This window comes from Anopheles ziemanni, chromosome 2, assembly GCF_943734765.1.
Source record: "Anopheles ziemanni chromosome 2, idAnoZiCoDA_A2_x.2, whole genome shotgun sequence".
NCBI classification, from domain to species: Eukaryota; Metazoa; Arthropoda; class Insecta; order Diptera; family Culicidae; genus Anopheles; species Anopheles ziemanni.
The window spans coordinates 41,350,445-41,377,575 of NC_080705.1; the positions used below are offsets into that span (position 1 = coordinate 41,350,445).

The following is a 27,131-nucleotide window of genomic DNA, read 5'->3' on the forward strand; positions in this document are numbered from 1 at the left end:
GTGGATGGGCTTTTTGTCGCCCTTTCGTGCTAAAATTCGCCCGCTTATGGTGCGGAGCGACATTTCATTTAAGGGCTAAACTGAACGGACAACTCCTCTCAACCGCTGCTATGACCGGCCGGACTATACCACTCTGTTAAGGTGCATCGGGTGAAGTGGTTCAATTATGCCTCGCGCTGGTTGCCACCGGCGACTGGTGTCCCAGCCCATAAGGAACATAACATAACTGTCGCGGGACGTTCCAATGCGCTGCATGGCTTGAGGAGGCGTACGAGCAAACGTCCACTAACGATAGGCGAGATCTCGAGCATCGAGGTACGATCCTATATTTAGTGAGTAACACGGTGAAGGATAGATCACCCCACAAACGACGGTTAATTATCGACGCGATCTTCTCGTGCCAATGGGTTTTCCATTCGGTTGCGTGCCCTTGATCCCCGGGGAGTTGAAACAGCACGTCCTTTCGGACACTGGTGCGCTTATCTGGGCATGCACACACGCACGCCCGAACACCGGAGACAAAATGCATCGGTAAAATGCACACATTGCACCCGAGCGCATCTCGGGCCACCGGTCCGTACACGGGAAATTGCAGTAATTCAGCTACAACATTCGTCGGCCCATGTTAACAACTTTATTTAATTGCCACGGTCCGCGGTTTAGAATCGGGCGGGAAGGATGATGGTCCGCAAGATGGTTCGGAATGTGGCGGAAAATGGTTCGAATGGTGCCGAAGCGAGGGAGCCCGAGGCGACGGGTGTGAGAGAGTGTTAATTATTCTTCAACTTAATTGCACTTATTTATCTTCCATCGACACGGCTTTGGCTGCAGCGGTTCGCGGCACGGAAATGAAGTCATCGACCGTGCTCAGCACAATCCTGCTGGGTTGTTTGTAGATCGGGTTTTCAACACCCCGGTGGAGACGGCGGTGTGGGATGAGGGGCAAATCCTATCCCAGCATGAAATCCCAAACACGCGCCAGGAATCCGGAGCAGCGAGGGATTAAATGCGGAGTTCGGAATGAGTTAATCAGCCATGAAGCTCCACAATGATTGTGTGCCTGCATAAACGGGTTTACCAGTTCGGGCGGGAGTCGCACAGTGTGTGATGTGTTGGTTTTCTTTTGTCGATGCTGGATCACATGGAGACACTTATGATGATGACAAAATATTGTGGCCAATCTTAAAAAAGTTAATAACAGTGGTGTGTGTTCGAGGTGATCGAGTCGGAAGAGATTGCTGTTTCGTAATTCATATAGAAGTTCAGTAACGGAAAACATTAAAAAATCTCTTATGATGCTTTCCTATCAACAACACCTGTTAGATGCGAGATAGATTCAAGCATAGGCTCCGGCGAGATTCGAACTCACGATCTCCTGTTTACTAGACAGGCGCTTTAACCAACTAAGCCACGGCGCCGTTCAAAACCGTCTTTGAATTATTAAAGTTGGATAAAATCTCCCACAGATAAAATATCGATCGATCACCAGTGGAACAGGTTCCAAACATACCGAAACCTAAGGGAATGTGTGATGTACGTATTCTAAATATAGAACACACTATTTCTTATGAAGCTTTACTTGAACCGTATGTTCCTATACATGACTAGAATGAGGGAGGCTCATCTCATCATCACTACAGTGTAACTTAAATGGGAGGGGAAAAAAATTCAAACAGCGGTTGTGTTGAAAAAGTGTGTGTTGGTATTTATGAAACAAGCCAAACTTGCTGTTCAAACAACACTCGTGCTGCTGACACACCATTTCAAAAGCTAAATGGTTCATGAATGGCAATACATTTGTGAACCGTAGTGTATTTTCTCATCTTCATTTAGCAGCTAAGCTAACTTTGTTTTGAGCAAGTCACGCTGATAAGAACATTTGATAAGCTCCTAGCACTGGAAATGTGCGTGCATTGCTGTTCCAGATCGCTTCTAGGCTTACCCCTCCCAACCGGCCTCTTTAGCTCAGTGGTAGAGCGCTGGTCTCGTAAACCAGCGGTCGTGAGTTCAATCCTCACAGGAGGCAGTTGTAAGAAGACTTTTTTTCCTACTTTAAGCATATCAAAGAATTATTTTTACTTGTAATAATACAGTCAAACAGACTTGAACTGCTGTCGCTTTCAACCTTGACCTTAATTGATTCAGATTTTCGCAAATTAGTGAAACACCATGCTGTGTTTTGGGCCAACTGTGTACCCAGTTAGACGAAAGGTAAAATATCAAAAATATCTCCTTTTAAGTGAACTTTTACGATCGCTTAAAAGTGATCCAAAAAGGATAAAACCTATACGGCCGGCTCACAGCAGCCGAACGGAGGCGGTTTTCCAAAGATTCATTAAACATCCCGCCAACGAGGCAGGGGAAGGCTTTAATGTATGCCTACACACCATTAAACGATACGAATTCCGTGCTAATTAATTAACGACCAATCACTTTCGCCGCGATTTTCCCTTTTCCTGCGGGCGCCATTACGAGCCCGGCCGGCCCGAGCGGACGGTACTTTATATGGTGCAGGTATTAAGAGCATCCAGCGGAATCAATCGAGCCGGCCACGATCGCGCCATGTTTAATTATTTTCCCTAACCGTTCGCGATTTCCAGGCCTGACCGTGGAGGTCGATCGCTGGTGCACACTCATTTGCAATTCGACCACCGCGAATGAGCTTCGCGTCTCGGCCGTTCTTGTTTTAATCGTATAAATTTATTTTACATCTTGCCGCCGTCGCCGCCAACGAGAGCGTTTTTTGGTAGCATTAGTGGTGGTAACGCAACAACGACAAAATAAAAAGGAAGAAAAACGATCGCTAAAACCCGCCAAGGTAGTGCCCTCTGACCCGGCGAGAGCACAAATTAATAGCATGTTGTAGCGCGGCGGAGATTGGCTAACGATGGAGGACAAACGGTGGACTGCGGACAATTTGTCACCGCGAGAACCGATAATTTCTCGAACCTGGCACTTCACAAGCAAGACCCAGTGAGTTGTGCGAACGAATTAGATTACCCGTAGTCTTATGGCGCTTTCGATTCACCTTCGCGAAGCGCGCTGTTTCCTCCCGATGGATTATCGGGTTGAGCTTGTCACATAAACAACACTTTTCCATCGTTGTTGTTCGTATCCCGAAGGACGGGCCAACTGTCGGCCCACGGTCCGCGCACCGGGTTTCCTCAACTCAATTACGATAAACTCGACGTAACGTCCAAACAGGAGCCTCCGGCAGATAGTTCCGTCGAAACCGGAGAGGCAGATGGAAACGGCGACTCATCTATTAGCGAAATTGATGGTGATGGTTTTCAATTAACTTTACATTAGCGAGCGGTTGGAGCTTTCGGTGGGCAGTGGTGCATCTGGTTGCCTGCCAGCCGGAAAGTCGATCAGCCTACACTCTTCAGAGGAGTGTACGACCACCACGACAGGACCACCGGATTGTATCGCCTGATGACAATTGATGGCGACTGGAAATGAAGCTTAGCCAAATTCACAGGGAAGTGTGAGGAAGATGAACTAACTAGGTCGTGTTAAATGCAAGAGTTATAAACTCTTTACACTTTCCCTCACAGTGATTGAACTCCGGTGCTCCAGTGGAAGATAGACCTCCACGAACCCGCAGACCCGCGTAGACTTTATTGCATTCTTCGATAGGAGTTTCTATGTTGTGCGGAACAGGTCTACGGCAAGCATCCTCCGCGTCCGGTCCACCTTAATGGGATTTTGTTCGTTGTCAATTTATTTCAATTATGGAGCTCTTATTCAAATTGCCCTCTTGCGCCGGTCGGTGGAGATACTTAAGATCCCCGTTTGTGGGCCGGGAGGGCGAAACTGGTTCGTGGCCTCGCGACCACAGATGAGGCTGCTTGTCGCGCGTCCGGTGGGCTCGCCAAGGTTCCTGAGTCTTCGACGGGGGACGCGCGAAGTTGCGAACCCGGTTGACATGCAAACAGATAAACACATAATGACGAGCGATTAGGGCTGCATGGGTCGGGTTCCTAGACACCGGCCCGGATCTCCATTGTCCGCAGGAACTTCGGCGCCCGGCCCCGTCATGCATATTCCTGGCTGTCTAATCATTTTAATTGAGGTCTCGTTTGATAAATCGACCACCACGTGTGCAACAAAATGGCATAATTGCATCGCACCAACGCAACCCTTGCTGGACGTGTGTTTGACGCCACGCGCTGCCTTGTTACGAAAACGGGGGCTCTGAAAAACGGGAGCTGCATCCCGTTTAATTCCAGAACACTATGTAGCGGAAAGGGTTGATCTTCGATGGAATTTTTCTGAACGATTCAACTGAGCTCCTGAAACCGGACGAAAGAATTCGACAGCAGACACCGAATGTGGTGGAATCAACTCTGGAGGCTTAACTTGTAAACCTGCCTTTCCTCTCTAAAGTTGGACTGGGCGTATGAACCCGCTTCTTCTGCTCAAGGAGTATTTCATCTGTGGCTCTTCGCAAAACACGTAGCTCACAGCTTGATTTCGTTTTACGAGCGGTGGCTTATCAGAACATAAACCCCGATATGCGACCGTGCTTCCGTCGTTCGCTCGATCGACACGGCCATCGGCGGATCGGGTCCTCGCGGGCTTCACGGGGCGGCTAATAATGCGAGATTAAAATCGGAGTGTTTTTAATTGCAAAAACTCGTTGCACCAGTTCTGTGGTACCATCTGTGTTGCCAGTCGTCTCGCACGAGTGAACGTATCGGCCGGTACGTCCCACCGCGTACCCCCTTGTTCGGTACTTCCTTCGGTAGTTGGCACCTGCAGAACTTGATCTCCGATCGAAGACCGTCTAATGGACCGTCTTTCGGGGTCCCTTCTCTTTTCTTCTCTTCCAAGCTTCATGCAACAGACCGTGCAAAAATTCACCAGAGCCGACGACGCGCTGTGCTCATAGACGATCGGGATGGTTATCGGAAATTCCACATCTTGGTACACCGTTTGGGCCAACCCGACCCCATGAAGACACTTGTGCCCGGGCACGATGACGTCGGATAAGGTCTCGAAGTAAGCGTTTTCACCTTCAAACGAAACCACCCCGGTATCGCTATCGTCATCGTGCGCGAAAAGGGCGGCAAAGGGGGCGAACTGGCTTGGCTGCACGAGGAGGACATAATTCAAATTTTCCGCCCATTACTCGCACCCATTCGCATCATCCCGTTCGCCCCACCCAGGCAATCATGAGAAACCCGAGGCCCACCGTCGTGGCATCGCGCGTATCGCCACCGGCCGATCGGCTGGCTCCTTCGGATATCGACTTTGGCGGCGCTTAATTACAGTGCCAATACAAATCGAAGCACTTTGCAATGCCAACAACGGATAAATGGATGCACCTCTTATCGCACTATCTACCGCACGCGGGCTCTGGCTCGGCGTTCCGCCAACATGGACAGCGCGCGAACGACTCGGAAGAAAACGGTCCGACCTGATTTTGCCACGCTAAAGATAAAAAGCTTTCCGATAAGCGCAGGTGTAAGCACCGAGACCCTAGGACGAAGGAAAATGGCTCCAAAGTGTGCGATGTTTCGTATCGACAACGCTACGAACTGGCAACACCGAGCTTAAGGTTTGCGCCGCGAGATAACTGGTGATAATTTGCGCTGGTAGCGTTGGAAACTTATCGTTTCTTCGAAGCCTGCCCATTTTTGCAGTGTTTGTTGTTTGTTTTGGACTTTTAGAGCTTTTCGTCTACATTTTGGCACCTTTTGAATGTCAGATAATCAGTGCCAAAAGGACTTTGATAATGATGCTGTATGCTTACGTATTACTATTTGCCAGAATATTCCAAAACATTTACGATTCCATCTTCTTTTCATTCTTCATTTCCATTCGGGCAACAATTTCTTCAGTTTGTTGAAATATTTTTATTTGATTTATTGGCCCTCAAGGATCATAAGGTCTTTTCATACCCAACTTTACCGTCTAAGAAAATCAGTAGTTTTCGCATGAACTCAAAACTGTTTCACAATGTGACGCAACTTAGATCCAGAAGGTTCTGACCCTTGAGCTCCCTCGAACCACGCGTATGCGTCATGTGACGTTGAACGGATTGTGACAGGTGAGCACTTCAAAGCCGCTACTCCATTTTCTTTACCTTTACCGATCGGCGTGTGCATGAGACGGCTATAGAGAAACGTCGGCGGGGCAAAGGGAAAGCCTAGTCGGGACCACCTCCAATCGTAGCCAACATTATCGCCAGGCGTAAGTGAGGGGCTGCCGAAAATCCTTGAAACTCTGCTCCGCCACCGATGGGGTGGAGCCAAATGTTCAGTTTGACATTCAACGCCGGACTGACCGCCTGCCCAGAGGGTGGGAGTCAGCCCATAGAGACTGAGGATCGAGTGGTTTCCAGTTGTGGGTCACCCTGTGCGGACGGAATTCCGTTCGACGGAAGGGCAAAGTGGTTTCGACGAGGAGTCATCGAGTGCGGTGATCGCGTGGAGTTAAAAAATGGTGAACGTCAAAGGTACGCAGGTGACTGGCGCAGTTTGGTTCGAGCGCGTGGTAAATGAGTCGCACAAGTCGCGTCGGTTACATAAGGCTGAGTCGCGTGAGGACTCGGACACCTCCATCGAATACTCACACACACTTGCACTTGTAATCCCGGCAGGTGCCGGTAAAGCTCCGTCAGGGTGAACGTGGTCACATGCCGTTCCGAGCCGCTCGCGTTGATTGGCAAAGGTCGAAGACGATGGTGGGAGATTCGAAGTCCACATGAACATGAAGCTAGAGTGCGATCGTTCATCCACTTGGAGAGGGCAAGACAAGCTGTTTGGGGCTGCAGTTGCACTACACTGCAGCAGTTGTGGAAGGTTAAGTGAAACTTTTCCACACATTACACTAATTTCGAATGGTATCGCTGGTCTTATGATTGGGTCATACATTATTATACACCTCGTCTCGAGTGCGATCGTTATCCTTTTGATCGATCGTTTGCTCACATGAAAGGCGCGTGCTGTGTTTTCTTGACTACCGCCGATTATTTCGAGGATAATGTGTCCTGGACCACGCTCCTCGACACAGCTTTAATCGTAAAGTACATGAGCTCACGAACACTTGCCACCAGTTTTGGCACGTGACTCACCGCCATCACCACAAATCGATGTAAAACGCCCCCATTTGCACGAGATGTGAAAAAGTAAAACAGCCACTCACACCGCGCTCGTCATTCTAGACACCCTGGCGACTTCTCTCACCACCTTCCGCTACCCTTAAGCCATCTCCTTCTCTGCCTCCAACGTCCTGGTAAAGTTTTAACTGAATTACACTGGAGAACCCGCAACCTTCGGTAGCGCCTCCTACGTGCGAGATGTAAGTGTAGGTTTGACCGCGTTTTAATCTCGCACCCCCAACTTCCGCCGCACCGCCACCTCCCTTCCCGGCCGAGCGCCCGGCCCTGATCTTGACTGTTGAGCCGATCGTCCGTTCTTACGCGAATGTCGGTCAAGGTCGGTTTGTTTATGACGTTTGATTATTTATAGACCGCACCGTGTCACCGTGGAAACTGATCTGGAGTCGATCTGGGGCACCATTGATAACATCGTTGAAGACCGTGCGTAGGTGATATATGTTCAAGCATTTTAATGGGGATACTTTCAACATTTCATTTTGCTATGCTTTTCAATGCCTCTTTCGAAAAGTTTTGAAGACTTTGGTTGTACTAAATTATTTGTAAATAAAAAAAAATCTTTTTAGGTAGAATTTGATACCCTTAAAACAGATTACCTATGCAAAGTTTTTAAATAGTGTTTTGAACCAAATACGAATCAAAAGGTTCTCGTCTGATTCTTTGTATGATTTTAAAAACCCCAAAAAATGAAATTACTCTACAACATAAAACATTTAGTTTTGTTTAGTAAAAATTACCATTTGTATAATTTATGACCCATGGTACAAGGAACTTAGATGTATCTTTACATTTATAATTCTAAGTTTCAAAGTTGAGAAGAGAGAATAACCATAGCACAAGTTAGAAATTGACAGGAATAGTGTAGCTTTGAAGTGCAAAACATCAATTTTTGAAGAAAAACTGTAATATAAAGATTTTTCCATTCGGGATTCGAACACTAATCCTTTGGAACGAGACCAAACACCTTGAACAGTGCACAATCGTGAGTAACGAAATTGCGGAAAATTACAGATAAAAATGCCTCTGTTAGCAAACTGAACTACCAAGTTTTTACATATGGTTATGATAATTTGAAATCTATGTTACAAAATATGTTAAAATTGTAACATTTACATAACATCTTTAAAAAAGCAGTAATGAAAAACATGTTTTTAACAACCGTCAAATTTTTCACAGTCCTGTTTTGTACTCTGGACCTCCGGAACAATACCATTTACTACATGACAGCAGCAAAATATTACCGATTTTGCCAAATTTTGTCAACCGGGTAGTATACGTTATGCTTTGAATTGGTTTTTATTGTTTCGTGGAACCATTAGACATTTTCTTCTCAAAGCATGCTCTTTGTTTACGGCAATTTTATGAATTACACAATACCATATTATGAATCGATAATCCGCTGGGATTGTATCTTTATCTCGCGCGATCGCAGCTTTGCGAAAGTGATTTGGATTTGCATAATACTCGAGAGCGAAAAACTGCCTTCGTCAGACTGCCGTGGACAGCATGGACAGTGGTAAAAGATCCGACGGGTCGGAGTAGAGGTTGGCCACATTTTGCTCATTCGATCCCATCCGTTCACGGGCTTTTCGCCAGAGGGACAAACTGTCGTATGTTGTTACTTTTTTTATGGGCGATATGTTTACTCGGTGCCATGGTTTTATGCGTTGCTCCGAAATGTGTTTTTCTTGTACGCCCGCCTGCGGGGTGCTTTCCTTCCGTTCCACCCGGCGCTGGTCTTCCGGCAGCGTTCAGTGCATATGACACATGCTTTACTTTCGGCTGGTTCCGTCCACGCCGGATCACGAGGGTCGTCGTAATTATGGCTAATCCCCTTCCCGTGGCGGCAACTCTGGATCAACTCTGGTCGCGAGCGCGCTCGCCCTCGGGATCGATTTGTCGAAGCTTGGCGTGTCGGCACAAGCGAACAGTATCCAAGTAGAGCACCCGGGCCGACATTTAAAGATCATTTGCCTGAAAGGCTCATGTTGTGCCCGGGGAAAAGCACAAGCAGAGCCGCGTCCGTGTTTCCCAAAACACCCGAACAGAGAAAACCAACAACAAGAAACGAACATACATGCCGAGCGACTCGCGTGGAGAACTGGTTCAAGATGATGCCTTTTTTGGAAGTAGGTGAAGAAGTGTAAATGGCGTGCCAATCGAATCCGGCCGCCAAGCATACTTTCATGACCGGAGTCAAGTGGACCAAAAATAAAAACCTCATCGAAATCGAGACGCAGAGATGGAGCAAAAAAAAACGACAGCGTTCAAAAACTGGTATTGATTGCAAGCAATTCAATGCTGGATGCTAGAACTGACCTTAAGTTATAAACCTATGAGAATTTTCCCACCAGAAGTTTTTTTTTCACTGTTCGAAGAGATTGACCGCAAGCATAAGGTTTCATTTCACTTTGAATGGGATTTCACTGTTCTAGCAATTAAAACCTCGAATGACAGTTTTCATCTGATGGATTAAATATCCCCAAAAGTGGTTGGGCTCGTCGAAATGGAAATATCAATTAAGCGACTAAAAACGGAAGGCCTTCATTATGGGCCCGCCGATAGGAGGTTAATGTTATGCTTCCAAATGCAGCGCCGCCACCGCACGAGCCACGCAATCGTAAAAGGACAAAATTGATTTCCTCAAAACTGAGACAACAACTGAACGGGGAAAAACAAATGAACCGAACCGCAACACCACGCGATGGCTAATTATACTGCCGCGGCCGTTGACGTAGTTAAGCTTAAAATAATAGCCCTTTTCACCCGGGAAAAGGAGGTGAAAAGGAAGCTGGAGGCCGATCCTAGTCACGACTAATCGTCCGCCGCCGTTTCGTGCCGTGCTCGTGCGTGCAGGAAACAAACGGACAGCATTTCGGTTCAACAGGCAGGCCAAGTTCGAGCCGTCTGGCTCGAATACAACTCCGTGGTACGATTATGTTTATTTTGTGCATTTCGATGGTTGTTTTGCTTTGTTTTGTTTGTGCGTGCTAGCTAGTGCTTTTCCAGTGTCGAAGCTGTTTCGGCTTTTCCGAATCGGAACACCTGTTCGGAGAGTCTTGTTTTGTTTTTATTTTTCCCCACTGGGATTCCTCCTCAGCTCGGAAACGGTCGACTTGCACCGTTAGTGCTCTTTCATTAATCAGTAAACTGTCGAAATCGAAACTAATTTATCTTTAACCTCCCCGAAAAAGTCTTATATTTCAATTTTGCCGTTAACATTCACGCTTGGGCACGGTGCGCGATTTCTCCATTAGCCCCTTTTTTTTTGGAAACCCACTCCTTCGGGTGGATTGTGTGTTTATGTGTGCACCCACCGATCGGTGAACCTCAAGACTGCTGCTTCTACAGATAATCTCTTTTTAATACCACACTGACCCGAGCTGACATGGGAAAAATTCGGCCGACTCCCTTTCGATAATGGCCCGCTCGGTTTCGGCCAGTTAGAGTCAGTTTAGTGGCGAATAGTACTGCTGGCGATGAAATGCGATGCACGGACTGTTCAATTGTGGGGAGAGCAAACCAGTGTTATAGAGACCTCATCGAAACTAATAATCGTCCCCTCGGGGTGGTGCTTCAACAGGTGAGATGACCCGTTGACGGGCGACGGTTGCATGATATCTGGCTTTTGGCAGTCTGATTGGAAATTGTTGGAGCACATAATTAGACGCCATGCGATGCCCGACGGCCAACTGAGCTAAGGCTGACGAAAAGGTCATCGACAAGGAGCAGCGATTTGTGTCTTACTTTAGAGCTGGGTAAACTTGGGTTGTGAGGGATTAAGTCGTTGCCTTAGTAGTGGGTTAACTCAAATATACGAAAATATTGAGTTTTTTGGACGACTATTTGTATAAATATTAAAAAACAATAAAACTCAGCTTAAACACTGAGTTGAACAATTGCATTCAGTAGGAAAACGTTTTTATCTTTTAAATAGTTTTTTTCGCTTTAAGTTGCCCATTTATGCCCCTAATGGTTGAGCTCTGTCTTGATATTCCTCGGTAACTAGAATTCCATCCTCTGCTTCTCACGATCAACCACAGGCCGCTTCAGGACGGCAATGATGATTGATAGCGGAAACCAGAAGAGTTACTGCCGCCACCGGCAGTTGCGGTCTTTTGCCGACTTTACCATCCGTCTATCGCGTTTCCTCCGGCGGAACTCGTTTAGCGAGCGGAATGAGTGAGTTGCGAGACATTTCCTTCCAGGCCTGGAAATCAGATCGACTCCGGACCACACCGCCGCCAGCCAGTCGAAATGGGATTATTAATAAAAAGAAAACGCATCATCCCGTGATTCCAGCACCGATGGACCGATTCCGCGACAAACCGGATCAGCTGATGCCCGGTAGTTGCCTTCCGACCGGTAATCTACAATTAATTGTTTCATTACAACGATCGAGTGAAATAAAACGCTCATTAGTCACCGATTATGGGCCGTTTTGTGAGGGCTTTTTTTCCATTGCGATTGATTGCGAAGTACATGATAGTTATTTTCATTTCCATTTTGCTTGTTCATGTGACTCACATGAAAATGATAAATGGGAGATGAAAAGATAAATTTAAATATGAGTCAAACATATTCCGCCACAGATAAACTAAAGAGCTGCGTGCAAGAGTGCAACATATTGTTACAATGTTAAAGGTAATCGAAGCCAGGTTTTCTCGCTTCATTCGGAAGCAGCCGCACAATAAATCTTTTATCTTGTCTGCGGAACATTGTAATATAACATTGTCGAGGATAAGATGGAAACCGACTATGACCACCGGAGAAGTTCGGTGAAAACTTGTGCTCCCTTCTTGAGTGAATTATCACACTTTGGCCAGCGGGTAGGAACAATCTTTTGGCGAAACTGCTGTCCCACGAGAGTTGCAAAACGAGAGGTAAACAGAGTTGTTTGTGCCCTTTGGCGACGGTGGCTCGCGATAGCTGATTTATGATACTTGTGTACATGCTTCTTATTGCCAAAACTTGGGTGATCAAGGGCAGTAAACTTTGCTTCAGCGGTAGAAGAAAATCAGATAGTTTATACAATATGTACTTTGTTCAACCATTAACTTCTGAATGTAGCATTGTTATATTCCTTTTCTGAATTCTCTGCTATTTTTCTGTCTATATATGGCTAATGAATTGATGATCGGTTGGAAATATTTGCGAATGAATATTTACATGTTTAGCATGCCTTAATAAACGCGAACGGTAGAAGAAGGAACGTGCGGGGAAGGAAAGTGTTAAATTAACAACCTTGCGATAAATCGCTACACCGTAAGCCAAGCTAACACCTTCACCTCAGTTCTTCTGGTTCTCTGTTGCGAAACAATGAGCATTCCAAAGGGTCGGCAGAAGTTGTGAGAGCGAAAAAACAGTGAGAAATTTGATCGGGTAATAAATTTACGAGTTGCCCCTTCTCATGCTTCCTCTGGTCCCTTCTTCGGAAGGAGCAAAATTAGCACATCAATCGCGAGCGCGCCGAAAAGGATATTTTGCTTTGGGCTGTTTGGAGCTCCGTTTTGGAGCCTTTTTACCTTGAGCGATTTCTTCCGCTTTGATGGGGTTCCTGAGGGAAAGCCGTGGAAATCCTCTGGGACTAACCGGAACGGCCAAGTGCTAATTTTCGCACCTTTTTCAGTGCACTTTTGCTCGAAGCGAGCGGGTGATAAATTGCGGACGTCGCAGTGGATGTGGAGTTGTATGTAACGATTGGGTCGATAAAAAACTTTTCCGCTCTGGAGAAGCAAGTTTGCGGCATCGAGAAGCACAAAAATCGCTTCGAATCGTTGAACGATCACAACGGTACGATAAGCAACGAACCTTTGTAATACGACGACGCCGCCCGCAAGGACGTGGGAGACGGTTCGCCTTTCGGTGTCCGTGGTCAACGCCAGTGAGTAATTGGAGGCACAAGATTCACCTGACCGCACCTCCGGAACGATGCAACGAACGCTGGCCAAGAAAGGGAAAAGTGGAATAATTTTTCCAACGTTCCAAACAAGTGCAGGGCGGTCGCGTCAAGTGAATTTGTGTGTATAAATATATGCAAGGCTGTGTGGTCGGCAAAAATGGGGCCTCATGGGAAAGAGATCATGCACAGGAAACGATTCCGATCGCGTGATAATGGCCCATGATGTTGAACGTCATGTTCGATGAGCTTGATATTGAACGGACACATTAAACGAAGGTTAGCTTTCGATTCGCGATTTCGCTTTGTGATTGACATCGCCTAGTTTTACCGATTTTTGAATGGGTTTCAGAAGCGTTCAAGAATGCAAAATATGTTATAGAAAACAAAAACTGGATGATGGATCAATTAACTTTTTAACTGTAACCCATTAAATCCAATATTGTATTTTAATCCTCTTAAAACACCACGCACTTCGAAAAATCAGCGACACGGGAGAAGGATTAAATAAATCATTAAATGGGTGCTGGTTTAAAATTCCAACCCGGCACAATTAAAACATCAGCCAACCTTATCCCGAACGTCAAATCGATGATTTAAATTCTTTTATTTTTCGGCTCCACTGAACCGGTTTCCGCCGTGGCGGCTTTGGAGAATCCCCTTTCCTTTGCAGCACGCTGCAGACAGCCGTCTCGGAATGCAATCTCATTTGGTTCCACTTCCACCGAATGCTATCAGTTACTTCCATCATTTTAATTAACATGTAAGTGCCTGTCGAAGTGGCGTTCGAAGGCAAGTTTTGCGCATGCAAATGCGTTTTCTGCATTATGTTAAGGTAGCATGACATGACTAACAAAGATGAATTTTGCGATGAAAGAGTTTCGGAGAAATGATTTGCACTTTCCAAAAAGGCTACTGCATTTGCCAACCAACTTTCGAGAATGTCAGTAGCATAACGAAGAACTTGATGAACAGGACGAGATTTTCTGACACATGTCTGTTTATTTCTCAAGTAAAATACATCCTGTTTTGGGTGAATGGCGATTGATTGATAAATGCGACATCCATACATTGAACTTTGTTTCGTAATAAGAAACTTGTCTGACGTGTAACGATACATTTTATTTCAATTTTGAATAATTAAAAATATAAATGTCACCAAATACAGTGTCTGTGTTTGTAATGCAAAGCCTGAAAACTAATATTTTGCTGTTTGTTTGTGAACGACAGAACTGTCTGTGGATAAACTACAAACATGAGAATAATTGAGCTACAGAAGCTACAAAAGCAAGCGAACTTAATTTTGGTGGAAAGGAGAAATCGATCAATTCATTTTGGTGGTTCCAACAAAGTCACCTTGTTTCAAGCACATTCAAATGTCTTAAAATTGGCTTATTTTTGGACACCAAAATGATTAAATCCGTACCTTGGGAAGGATTCGACCAAAAACTGTGTGCTTGTGCTGTAGATGAGGAAAACAAAAATCGTGCTCGTCAGTTTTCTCCTTGCAAGCCGTTGGAAGTCCGGCCAAGAATCCAATAATCATTAAATCATGAATACACGAGTCGTAAACATGGTTGTTTTACTTTGCCGATGACGTTCGCTTCTCTTCTAGCGGAGAAATTGGAGTTTCCCCCGTAAACATTCCCGAAAACTGAAAATCGTCTTTTCGAAGCACGTATGCCCGAGATGGATTACTTTGCAGGCTATTTTGGTGTGTGTTCCTGTTGATCCCGGGACGAAGATCCCGCCTTGCCGAGCGTCACGCAAATACAAGCTTACGACGTTGGCCCATCCGCGCAAACAAAGCGGTAATAAATAAATTGGTCTGATTGTATCTCTCCGCGGATTTCTCTTTGGTCAGATGGTGATTTTCCTTACGGGGTAAAATTTTCATCAACCGCAAGAGTTATTTTTTCCCACACCTTTCCGCGATGTAGATTGGATTCGCCAAGGTTGCCAGCCAGATTGCTTCTTATGCCGAAAGAAAAATATTCGCAGTCGATTGGATAAATTTACAAGGATTTCATTACGAGTTGCATCGAAAACGGAGGGGGTTCTTAAGGATGTGACCTCTGCAGCGGCTTGATTTGACATCGAATGCCGAAATAAATGGAAACAGTGGACACACGAGTTGTACGAGAAAGGATAGAGTTTTCATCATCGCTGATTGGATTGGAGGGAAGCGATAAGGTGCAATGATAATGCCTCAGAAAGAGAGATTTTTAATGAATCCCTCTCACTCAATCGGTCTTATTTATTTGGCTTTGTTTCAGAAGTTGATTCAGCTCATGTTGTGAAAGATTTTATCGGATGACTTTCCGACATGGGATCGAATAAATTGGTTTTGCTTCGGCCAAGCAAGGGATTGTCAGCATGAAGGGTTGAAAGAAAGAAAATCATTTAACGTTAAATTATTCCTGCAAATTAACGAGACACAGATAGCCTGTTCGAATAGAAATTTATTCCTCGGTCGCTCGAACTGAACTCACATATCGATTAACCCCGAGTGGGAGTGATCCTTCAAGATCACTCTAGCGCCCCTCCATGAGGTGGTCCATTAAATTAAAATCATGCTCCAAAATTCCTGCCTTCCTTTTCGGTCAAGCATGATTTAAATATTTGATTCCGTCCGTAGATAAACAGCCGGTGAAGGTTCGCGAAGGTTCGTTTTCCCTTTTCGCCAATTACAGAGCGCGTGCAGGTTATTTTCCTCCTTTTTGTGTATCGTGCCCCAATATTCAACTCGTTCATTTTGAGGTGAAGTTGGACAGTTGGACTTCGTTTCGGCGCCAGCTGACATGCTCATGCTCTGCCCAGTGCATTTTTACATTCGAGTGCATCGCATTCGACTGGCTGGAGCACCGTCTCTATTGAGTTTTAAGCACCGAATTGAAGCAAGGGGTCCCTGGAGATTTGCCCGTGATCGATCGGATTTGTGGCATGCAAATGCTTCCAATGGCACGTAGAAGCTAACAATGCACTTCGCACAAGGATTTTGTTCGTGTGCACATTCCTCACATCGTCTCATCGAGCCTCTAGGCGCACGCGACTTGCAAAGATGATTAGCTGGATTATTGGAAGCTTCTCAATCGATCGGTTCCAAGCGACGAACGATTTCGCCCGGACCGGTGATCTCGTTTGCCGCCACTGAGAAAGCGTTTTGCGCTACTTCGGATCAACTGAAAAAAGAAAACTTAAAGGAAATAGGTAATGGGCTGGCACTGGTGCGGACGGGTGCGGCATGGAAAGGGCCTTCGGAATTGGCTTACGCGCGCAGGCGCACCGGCGCTACCTTAAAAGGAAGCGTTGATTGAACCTCTTAATCTTCGGCGACGAAAACCCGAAACGAAACGCCAGCTCAGTGCTGGCCGGAGAAGGTCGCGGGACGGTACGGGGGAACGGGGTGCGGGAACGGAAGGAGTTGAGCAAAGCTGCGCACGGGTGAAAGACGACTGGGACTAATTTTCTGCCTCATTTAAGCACGTTACTTCGAACTTTTCGTCTTCGCGGATGGAAGCGGGGAATGGGAAGAAGTTGCAAAATTGACAAGGCTAGTGTAGGTCTGGTGGTTTCGGGGGCTTTCGGGCAAGGCGCGAGGGGCACTGAGGTAGGCAAAAGAAGCAGAAGAAACGAGATTAAAAGCGAGTCGAGCAGTTCGCTAAATGACGCGTTTAGGGAAAACAGCGTTAAGTGCGACGGTTGCTGAGCGGTAGCGCAACGAAAATCGCACCGCTTCGAGGGGAAAGGAGTGGCGGGCGAGAGGGAGAGGGGGGGGGGAGGAGGGTGTATGCGAGGAAAAGGAAGTGACGGGTGAAGGTTGAGCCGGTGGCACGGTTAACAACAACCTGCCAACAACCGAAACTTGCGGTGAGGAAAAAATCAAATAGCAACAAAATTACTCGAAACGGTACCTTGGAAAAGATTTCGGCCAAACTCAAGTGAAGAGCGTCATTATACTCTTTTGTTTTCATGTGCGAGCTTAGTGAGCCTACACATATGAAAGCATTACCTCGTGGAATATTTAGAAGAACATTTGATTCCAAGATCGACCAAAACTCAGAAATAATATTTGATCCACAATGCACTTGCTTGCTGACCATGAGATCTCCATGATGTTCACATACGTCGAAGGGTTGTCGTATCCTTGGCGGACCACCAACATGGCTCGGATCGGAACAGCAGGCAGTAGGATACGACCCTCAGCAACACGTTGTCGGATTCGTTGTATTGCCATGCTTCGATCCATTTTAATGAGCCCTATTTTTTCTCTCCTCCAACAGGCCAACACTTGCACATATGCAGAGATCGTTCGTGCTCGAGTTTTATCGCCTTCTCAAATGGCCCTCCCCGTTCCTTGCCCGTAAGGTTTGATGTCCGGCCGTTGTTCGGACAAGGTTCGGGAGCAGTTAATGTGTGTGGTTTTTCAGCTCAGTTCGGTTTGGGCCACCCACAAATTTTCACCCTTTCCGATGTTACCCGCAGCGAAACGGTAGGGGAGGGGCGTGGTACTCCATTCTTCAGGTGGCAATTACGACGCCGGTGGTCCGATCGATTCCGATTCGGAGGCGAGGATGGTTGTACGATCGAAAAATTGGCCCATTTAGGAACAGAAAACGTATTACAACCGACAACTGTAGTGATGGTATTTTCTTTTCAGCATACATTTGTATAATTTATTTTTATTTTAAGGAATCATCGAAGGTTGAAATCATCCTTGAATTTATTTTGAACTTCTTCTTTTGCTTCGAAGGACATTAGTATGCGATGGTGGTAGAGGAGAATGTACTGCAAGCAAAAAGTCAACATCAGGCAAACTGAAATGCAAAAACATCGCCCCTATTGCGTTGCATCCAATTAAAAGCATGTGCCTTCCCGAAGGTGCGAAGGGAACCTGCGTGAATGTCTAGATAGTGCCAAGAAAGACCGCTTCGTTGCGTGAATCAGAAGTTTTAACGATTGCGTTTCATTTTTTTTGCTTATCGCAAAAGCATATCAAGCGGCACTCCGCAAAACATATGCTCAAACACTCACAAAAGAGTGTTAAAATGGTGGGCCTTCTTATCAGTGGAGCAGGGTCTCGAAATGGCTGCTACTATCATCTTCAAGGCAGTATATTTTGACAGTGGCAGTTGAGGCGAGAAACGCCAGCAATCGATGGCGCTGCACGTGAGATAGAGCTTGGCAGATTGTGTTCCGTATTTTGCTACTCAATTGAACCAGATTAGTGAGTCTTTTGATGTTAAATAGTCTGGAACGAACGCTAAAGAGCGCGTTTAATCATTTCTGATCTTTTAGTGTCTTCTTTATGCCAATGTTATTTAGTTGTGAGTCGGCAATTTTACTTCGTAAATTAAATTTATCAATTTTATTTAGTTTTAGTTCATGATTCATCTATTGGATGTATACTATATAGAATATCATTTTTGTCATTATTTATCTGTATTTTTAACAACAGTGTTGACAACAGGATCATGCATAACTATTAACATAATAAATATTTGGTACTAACTAAAACTTAAATAATATTTAATCGGAATTTCACTGAACGAGGTAAGTGAAATTTGGCAGCTTAGAAAATACGTTTAAATCCGCGAGTGAATATTTCGAAATACACAAACAATGTACTCGACAAATCGGAACAAAGTATATCTCAAGTAAGAATACGTTAATTCTAAGAATTAATTTATTGATATTCTTATTGAGCTCTTACAGTAAATTGTCTAGCAAACCTCTAATTACCATTCTTATATTTTCTAACTACCTTTTATGCATTTGTTTTTGCTCAGAGACAACATTGGATGTGTAAGAGATAAACACAGATGCCCTAGAGGTTTAAATGTCGAAAGGAAATGCGTTTGACATAAAAATTGATGAGTTATTTCAAAACTAGTGCTTTAGAGATAAAACCGAATGCTTTTGCGACAAAATTCACTAGCAACGGCTGATAAACATTCAAATAAAGGATATATTTCTTATTTTCGCTAACATTTACGGAGCAACATTTATGCCGCTTGGTTTTCATATCGTTTATTTTGAACAAATGCTGACACAAATCAGCAGCGGTCATTTATTTCCTGTATATATTTCTCCCCCCAACAGATCGGTCATCGTCATCGTGCGATCATCGCCATCGCTATCGGGTCGCGGATGCCGGGAATGTCAGTTTACCATTTCATTAGCTTGACGGTTACGGGTTGACACTAATTAGGCGCGATCGGATCGTTGCGAACGTTGCCGGGCCGACATTTTCCCATCCGCCCCTTGTGGCAGCGGATCGAAACGATCCGAAAACCGGACGGCCCGTCTGCGCCATCCGGTACCGTCCGGACATCGCTCGAGTTCCTTTCGAATGCCATTCGGTTCGCGGCTTTAATGGCGAAGGCGCAGCCCAGCGCAGGCCAACGAAAGCGGGGAATTTGAACGTGGCATTAGACGAAGAAGAAACAGAAGATGGTGACCAGGCAGTGGAAAGGAGCAGAAGGTTACAAGGGTTTGCATTATGTATCGAAGCATATATGAACCGTCCGAAACCACCGAGGGCCCGTTGATCGACGCCCCGTTCGACAGCCGAACAGACAGCGCACTTCAAAACACTCGCAAACAAATTGCAACCACTCGTGCACTCGTGCATGGCGGCCGAGCGATGGCCACTGATTCGCGGGCCGTTCTCCATAAATATATACATTTTCCACGGTGCACAAGCCTCCACTGGGTGGGCATAGTTTTCGCCACGAGCCACTGCCAAGGTTTTGAGCGCTAATCGCACGTGACGCCCAGCCGCATCTCGGCCGCGTCGGTATATGGAAGTCGGTACACACCCTACTCAGAGGCTGTTACGATTCTGTCACCCGGACGGACTCCCGGACCTGGGGAGGCATTCCCTTCGGGCGCGCGCGGAGTGTAACGATTTTGACATTTAACGACATCGCACACGCCGTCCGATCGGAAGAGGGCAGAATCCCAAAGGCAGCTACCCTCCACGGGGCCGTCGTTTTTGTCTGACACTCGGTGAGCAGCATGGTGCAGTGCATCGAACACAATGGTGAACATTAATAATCCTCTAATGGGGCCCAACAATTCGCACGCCCTCGCAGCAGCATCGCTCGATGAGTGGGCTTTCATGCGCGATGGGCAAAAGCGTTGAAGGATTTTACACCTCACAATGCGTGCATTCGGGATGGAGAGAATGCGTAGGTCTTGCGCAGTAATGAGGCAAAATGCAGAAGAAACATGAGGTGACAGTCGCGCTTAAAGGCAACTCGGATTCCGGATCGAAACAAACACTGCTGGTACAGCTGGTGACAGTAAAGCCTACCTTTTACTGTCGCATTAGACTGGTTTACCGCAGCCAGTGATTTCTGGTGGCTTAACTTTGGTCGATGGGGAGTTTTGACGAATAAAAACAACTAAAACAAAACCAGTCTCCATTCGACAGCCAAAGTCGTCTTGACAGCTCTCGTTGTGAGCTCTCATTTGAAACTGGTCGATGACATGAAGCACCTGACATCGGACAATCGTGGCAGGCCCAGGCACACTTGCTAGACCGCAGATTCCATGCGCCAGATTGTTTGGATTAACCGAAACCGCCAGACAGGGGTGGGAAACCTTGGATCGATCTTGAAATTTCATCAACTTTACTACGTCTCACGTTTGACGGTGGCCGAATGGTGTTTCAGGTGGAAAGAAACTCGGAAATAGGCGATTGGGAAAAAGGAAAGCACAACCGTTTGTGGACCCGACATGATCGATAACTACTTGTCGGAGTTGCGATTCTATCGAATGTGAGAAGTTTTCTCAAGCCCGACGGGGGGTTCTTCGATGTCCATTCAACAGATCCGGTGGTAGAGGGAGTGGTAGACCTTATTTCCGCCCTATGATTGCTTGAAGCAAATCGTAAATTAAAGAAATTCTATTCCCTGTTCGCCAAATTACTCTCACAGCCCGTTGCGCGGAGTTTACAACTCGTTTCATTAGTGTTCGCCGTTGTCATTTAATGCGATAAATGAACAGCCATCCCGTTAGGTGTTAAAATCAACGTGCGGTGGAATGAGCTGCTCTTAATTTGAGATACAACACCTTGACATCGCTCACGAGAGATCAGTAGTGTCGAGCGTTGGCAAAAGTGACGAACCCTCGTAAATTCGCCACACCGCCACCGCGATGATCTTCCCCGTTGCCGGTGAACTAATTAGTATTTTACGATCAGTAGCAGATTCCATCGGGCATACGCAAACACACACAACACACACAACACACACACACGCATCATTCATTCGGTTGCGTCTTCACTGGCGCGGGATTAGCGGCTTCATTAGCGAAATCTGATCGCGAGCCGGGGAAGTTCCGTGGAGGAGCGGGCCAAACGGAAGGTTTCCCAGCTGGTTTGCGGTCGAGTAAGGCAAACAAATTCGTAACTGCGGCGTGGAACCTCGGGACAACAGTGCAAACAACGGCATTGCGGGTCTTCGGATTTGCTTAGAGGCGAAACCTTGCGAGACTGTGGCATTTGCACGCGCGAAACCGGACGTTCGTGTTTTTTTTTCTTTCTTTTTGAGCGTGCGGCAGCAGGTTGTCCAGCTGGTCAAGCATCAGACTTGCCGTATGCCAGAAACCGAGTTTTGGAGTGGTACTTGAGTAAAAATGGAATGTTGTTTCCAAATAAATAGAAAAAGACGTAACTAAACAAGAGTTGACTAAGAAATTTGTATTAACCACATTCAGATAAAAACAGGCCCGAAGACACCTTCGTATCGGTATTTCAACTCAGCTTTCAAAGCGATAACGAAACGTTTATTATCAATCATCAGTAAATCTTCTTCGCAATTTATTTACAACGCAATGAAAAATGAAGTGGAAACATATTGCCATTAACATGAATCTTTCATAACTATCTAAGCTGATTAAAATCTATACACGGATTTGTACTTAACATTGAACAGTTGAGACAACTCTCCGCGTTTATACTGAAGCAGCATTTGGCAAATATTTAGACACTTTTAATACTCACGTTAGGAAAGTCATGTATCACAACATAAAAACCAGTCGTGAGTTAAGAAAAGAAAACAAACACCACTCGAAGAAACAAGAGCTCAATCAATGGAAAAAAATGTTACCGCAGCATCGGGCCTTTTTCCCCCTGTGCAGCCAAATATCAACCACTCAAACCTAGCTGCAGACGGTGGGGAGGTAGCCGAGGTGTGGTGGGTGAATTGAAACCGGGAGCTCCCTTGCGTCCCATTATCCGAGGGTCGGTGGAAACTAATAAATTCAATAAGTTTATCTAGCACTCCACATCTCGGTGTTTTCCTCGCGGCCAGACAGTTACATACATAAGCTCGCGAGGCTGCACGGCCAAACGGTGTTGGGTTTCCGCCCCTGGGGCCATCATTCTCGCCTCGAGGAGATCCCGCTCGGAACGATCAAGTGAATCCAATTGTGCTTGTTGGTCGGCAAAGTGTGGGGCGGCCGGGGAAGGGCGTGTTGCCCATCCGTTGGCGTTAGCTCGGGGAGGAGGAAAAGCCCGAGCCGGGTTATTATTCGGCACTGAATGGCATCAAACCACTTGAGGTGTGCAAGATTCAGCCACTTTTCTTGCCAGAGCAATCGATGCGAGCAACTGGTCGCCCAGCTCTTCCTCCATCCGATCAAATTGTCGATTGGCGATTTTTATCGATTATTAGTCGCAGCTTATTAACTCTCGAATAAATTACGCCTCGGAATGAGTCTATCTGGTTTGGCGTGAAGCGAAGGCTCTCGTGGCACTGGGGGAGGGGTAGGGCAACAATGTTCCGGAAGGGGGAGATCGGTTATCGTATCTGAGACCACAGCAGTTGGCCGTACTCGAAAGCAATGCCAACCATAAGGTTCACGCTGAGGTTTCATAAAAATTCAGAATGTATACGAGTTCGCTAGGGTTGCCTTTCTTTACTGCTCGTTTTTCTCTTATCTCTCTCTCTCTCTCTCTCTCTCTCTCTCTCTCTATATCCAAAGGTGCACTACTTCGGTGCATAGTTTACGGACGACGATTCAACCTGAGTTTATGTCACCTTCGCCCGACCTCGTCCTGCCGTAATCACCCGAAGGCACCTGCACCAACGCCAGCGCGATGCCAATTACGAGAAAGCGCAAGGAAATTTGCATTTCGGGCTCATAAATTAGACGTGAAAATTGCCACCTCGAACCCAGCGTCGGCGAAATGTTGGGGCGCAAACCGCTGTCACCAACGCGCAGCCCAATTGGATGCCTTTCGGGCGCATATTTTGAAGGCTCGCAAAGCACCTGTGCTGAGAAGTGTCGTAGCGACCGAAAAGGCCAGCTTTTGTGCCGAATGTTTGTCTTGTTGCCCGCGACAACACTTCAAAGTCGAAAATGATAAACTCAAACGGGGTGTAGTGTTGTTTTTTTACCTTTGTAACTTCAGCCTGTCAAAACATTAGTTGGCTGCGGGGAAAAGAAGTCCCGCTTGACAATGGATAGCGAGGATAGCCCTGAGGGATGATATTTCCAAATCTATTAATTCAATACGATCAAATTAATCTAACGTGTGTCCTGAAATGTTTCGAACAGATCCGTGTATGCTGCTCTCACGATCACGGTAGCTGATCGCTTTTCAAGACCAAGCTGGTTTCGGGTGGGAAAAAAATTAATTAAATTTGTATCAGATCAGAGGAAGTCCGTAGGCTTCGCTGGGTTAGATCGAGGCCAGAGTTGACACATCAAAAGACAAATAGTTGTAGCTTGGCGCGCATGCGAGGTTGGAAGCCGAACCGGGTAGCAAAAGACGGGGCTAGGAACAAATAAAAACATGATGGAAAAAGGTTGTTACGCTGCAGGGCACAATCTGGAGAAAAGGAGATAAATCTCACAGGCAAACAAAATATGCCGATATAAAATCGGGAAAAAGAGGACATGTTTCGGAGCCTCTAAAAATTTGCTTTACAATTCCACTAGTCTTTGCTTCGGTTTTCAGCATGAAAGTATAACGAATTGTACAAGATACAACACTTTGCATCGAAGAAAAGTTCATGCAACATCGGTATAAACAGTGAAAAGGTTCATGCAACACAGAAGACTGTGCTGTGACTTTTTCACTTTGGAGGTTCGTCGCTGATGATTTTGCCTACCGTCACCAAGTCTTTTGATTCGAACTGAAAACTAACGAAAAAAGCGCCAGACGATTTATTGGGTTTTATAGGGCAAGATATTTAGAATCCTGAAATCAATACCGTGCGAGAAAGGAAGGAAAGAAATCTCCGTTTTTCGTATGGTAGCGCGGGCATAAAAATTATATTTATGTCACGCGCAGGCTGTAAATTACACTCTTCACGATGATCTCCAGTTCCTTTCATCGACACCGGGCGTTAACAGCGGCATATCGTAAACCTGACTTATAGGCACTCTCTTCTGCACAGTATCTTTTACCGACGCTTGGACACCGAAAACTGCAACACAAAACATCCCCGAACCCCGGTACATCCTTTGCGTGGCGGACGAGGAAAATGATTCGATCGGCTTCCAATAAATGAATATCTTTCGCCTGTAAAAATAACTCCCGCGAGGAAACCGCGGCCAGTGTTGCTGCGGTGATGGTGGCCGATTCGGTTTTTGGCTATCTTCATAAGTCTTGTGCCATTTTATTAAACGACCCACGGCGGTGAAGCTGAAGCCGTTCGGCGGAAGGAGGGGTGCACTCCATTAGGAGAGGCACGTCGGTCAGCTCAACCGTTTCGGCTGGCAGAACATAAGTGGCCGCCTCGAGTGGATGATATGAGGTCAAACCGGTCGCGCTGCAGCGGGAATCACGATCGTAAAACGTTTCATCCGTTATTGTCACATCATCCGTGGGGCCGAAAAATCTGGCTTGAACTTTTCGCTTTTCTCACCCGGCACAGGTTTGGAGGGGTTTATCCTTCATGCATATTGGCAACGGGTCCTCCGAGAGGTCAGCAAAGATGCTTTTGGGGTTTTTTTCTTCTCCTTAACGGTCACTTTTCAAATCCACTTATGGCACTTTTCGGATTCCAAACATAAACTTCACGGCTTACGAGTTGCAATAATAATCTGCTTTGGAAACATTTGTTTCAAAAAACAAACAATACATTTGAACACAATATTAAAACAATGTGTAGAATAATAAACAGTTCTTCGAGATTTAAAGAAAATGAAACAAGTGTATAAGCAAAAACACAATCAAGTATTATTTCACCAAAGAAAACATGAAACAAATAAAAACCTTGATCGAATCGCTCGCAAATACTACTTGCCATAGCTTTTCTTCACATAAAAAATAGTCTGAATGAACGTCGTGCTATTCTCATGGCGAAATCGAAACCACTCCAGACCCAGCAAAGAAGCAACGACAGGTTGCCTCTGCGTTGAAATATTGTTAACCTCCTGTAAAACAGCACAAAAATTGGCGTCCGGTCGGGTTCCGTGCCGGGCTCGCGCGCGCGTGTACATTTCATCGCATCGGCAATAACTTACGCCGCGACTCATTCGCTCATTTGTGCGCTCGAGAATTCGTTCCGTTTTGGTTTGTTTTTTTTTTCGCACACGCTTTCCTTCGCCACGAGAAAATGTTATTTAATATCCACCAAAACCCTCTCGGTTCCCCAATGACGTGTCATCTGACTTTCCATTCATGCGTTCCACCGTACGTCCGTCCATCGGTTGATCCGCAAGCCACGGGAAGACACGAAAAGCACACGAGCAAGTGTTGGCAGTTTTGTAGCGGCAAAAAGGCGGAAGATCTCCAGACGAGCGCGAAAGAAGGAAAGCAAACGAAACATGTTAAGGAAGAAGAACGTAGCGGAGCGCCAAAATATGTACTTCACGCATTCAAAATTCGAGTGTTGATGAACATAACGTTGGCACGCTTGGGAGCCCCAGAGCGTGGTGGGGGTGAAGTGGGGTGGAAAGGGTAGCCCACGCTCCCTTTTTTCGTCCCTGTTCAACGGGGTCTGATACATTTCTTAATTTGTTGAAATGTAATATATTTTAATGGTCCGATCCATTGAACCGTTTTATTATTTATGATGTTGTTTATGCTCAATTAGACCATATATATAAATATGGAGAAAACGACGCTCGAGCCGGTCGGAAAGAGAAGGTCCCTATACCCGCCTTCTTCCAGCACTGCTCTTTCCCCCTGTCTAGCTCGCTTGCCGTAGTTGAGATCGAGTTTCGACTCGAGGCTCCAAGCGTCCTCTTTTCTGCGCGCGAGCTCTTGGTGGTGGTACAAGGGGAAAGATCTTGAAAAAAAAAACATTGGCAGAATGGGATCCTACTCTCACTACCCTGTCCTTCTCCCTCACGTCTCTGGCCCTTGCAATAGGGAAAACATGGATTATTGCTGCCACGGGGAGGCAATTTTGGAGCAGATTCGTCTCAGGGAAAAAGGGGTTCGGGGCAAAAGTGGAGCGTCGATGCCGATGATGGCTTGTAGGTTATTTTTCTGGAAACGGGACCGTTTCGCACGGGAATGATTTATTGATTTTCATCCCCTTAAGCAGTCCCCGGTCTAAGATTCAGCGACGATGAAATGCCCGGAGGAAACTCGTCGCTTTGCTGGGGAAGGTTGTTTAATAAACTGTTTCAACTAGGGAAGCTTAGGAGGCAAAGGTGCCCCAGAACTAGATCAGTCGTTAGATATGGCCCGTTCAACAGCAACGGCCCGTTTCGGGTTTGGGCGTCTGCGCGCAAAGGGGAAGAAAATGAATTTATTACCAACGGAACTTAAATGCGTCCGCCACGGATCGCAATCTCGACTGCCTCCGACGCACAGCAGCAGCACCGGCATCGTCCACGGCGTAAAAGGAAACAGTACCCCGAACGGCGAACGAGTGGCAAACGAGTGCGCGATTTTTATGTACCATCGCACGTTTGTTTGTTTTGGGGCCGGAGCTGCTAGGCAAGGTTCGCTAATAGGCTGTCGTTTTCTTCGGCCGCCCGCAAATGGTTTTCCCCGAGTCATAAATCACTTTTCTGAGCGCTAGAAACGACCGCGGGCCCGGCGGTGGACGTTATCCTTGTTCCAGTTTCCACCCCGGTTGATGGTGGCTTATTAAAATATTTGCAGCGAACGCTCGTCCCAGGGCCGGCTCT

At 46.2% G+C, this 27,131-nt stretch overlaps 1 protein-coding gene and 2 non-coding genes across 3 annotated transcripts in view; 1 reads left to right on the forward strand and 2 right to left on the reverse strand.

Annotated features, from left to right (window-relative positions):
* LOC131287225 (uncharacterized) overlaps positions 1-27,131 on the reverse strand; it is an 88,898-nt gene that overhangs the window by 57,810 nt on the left and 3,957 nt on the right. The gene's annotated exons all lie outside the window — the stretch shown is intronic.
* Trnat-agu (transfer RNA threonine (anticodon AGU)) lies at positions 1,345-1,418 on the reverse strand. Its single transcript has one exon. It is a non-coding gene; the product is annotated as a tRNA-Thr (tRNA).
* Positions 1,955-2,026, forward strand: Trnat-cgu (transfer RNA threonine (anticodon CGU)). The gene has a single exon. It is a non-coding gene; the product is annotated as a tRNA-Thr (tRNA).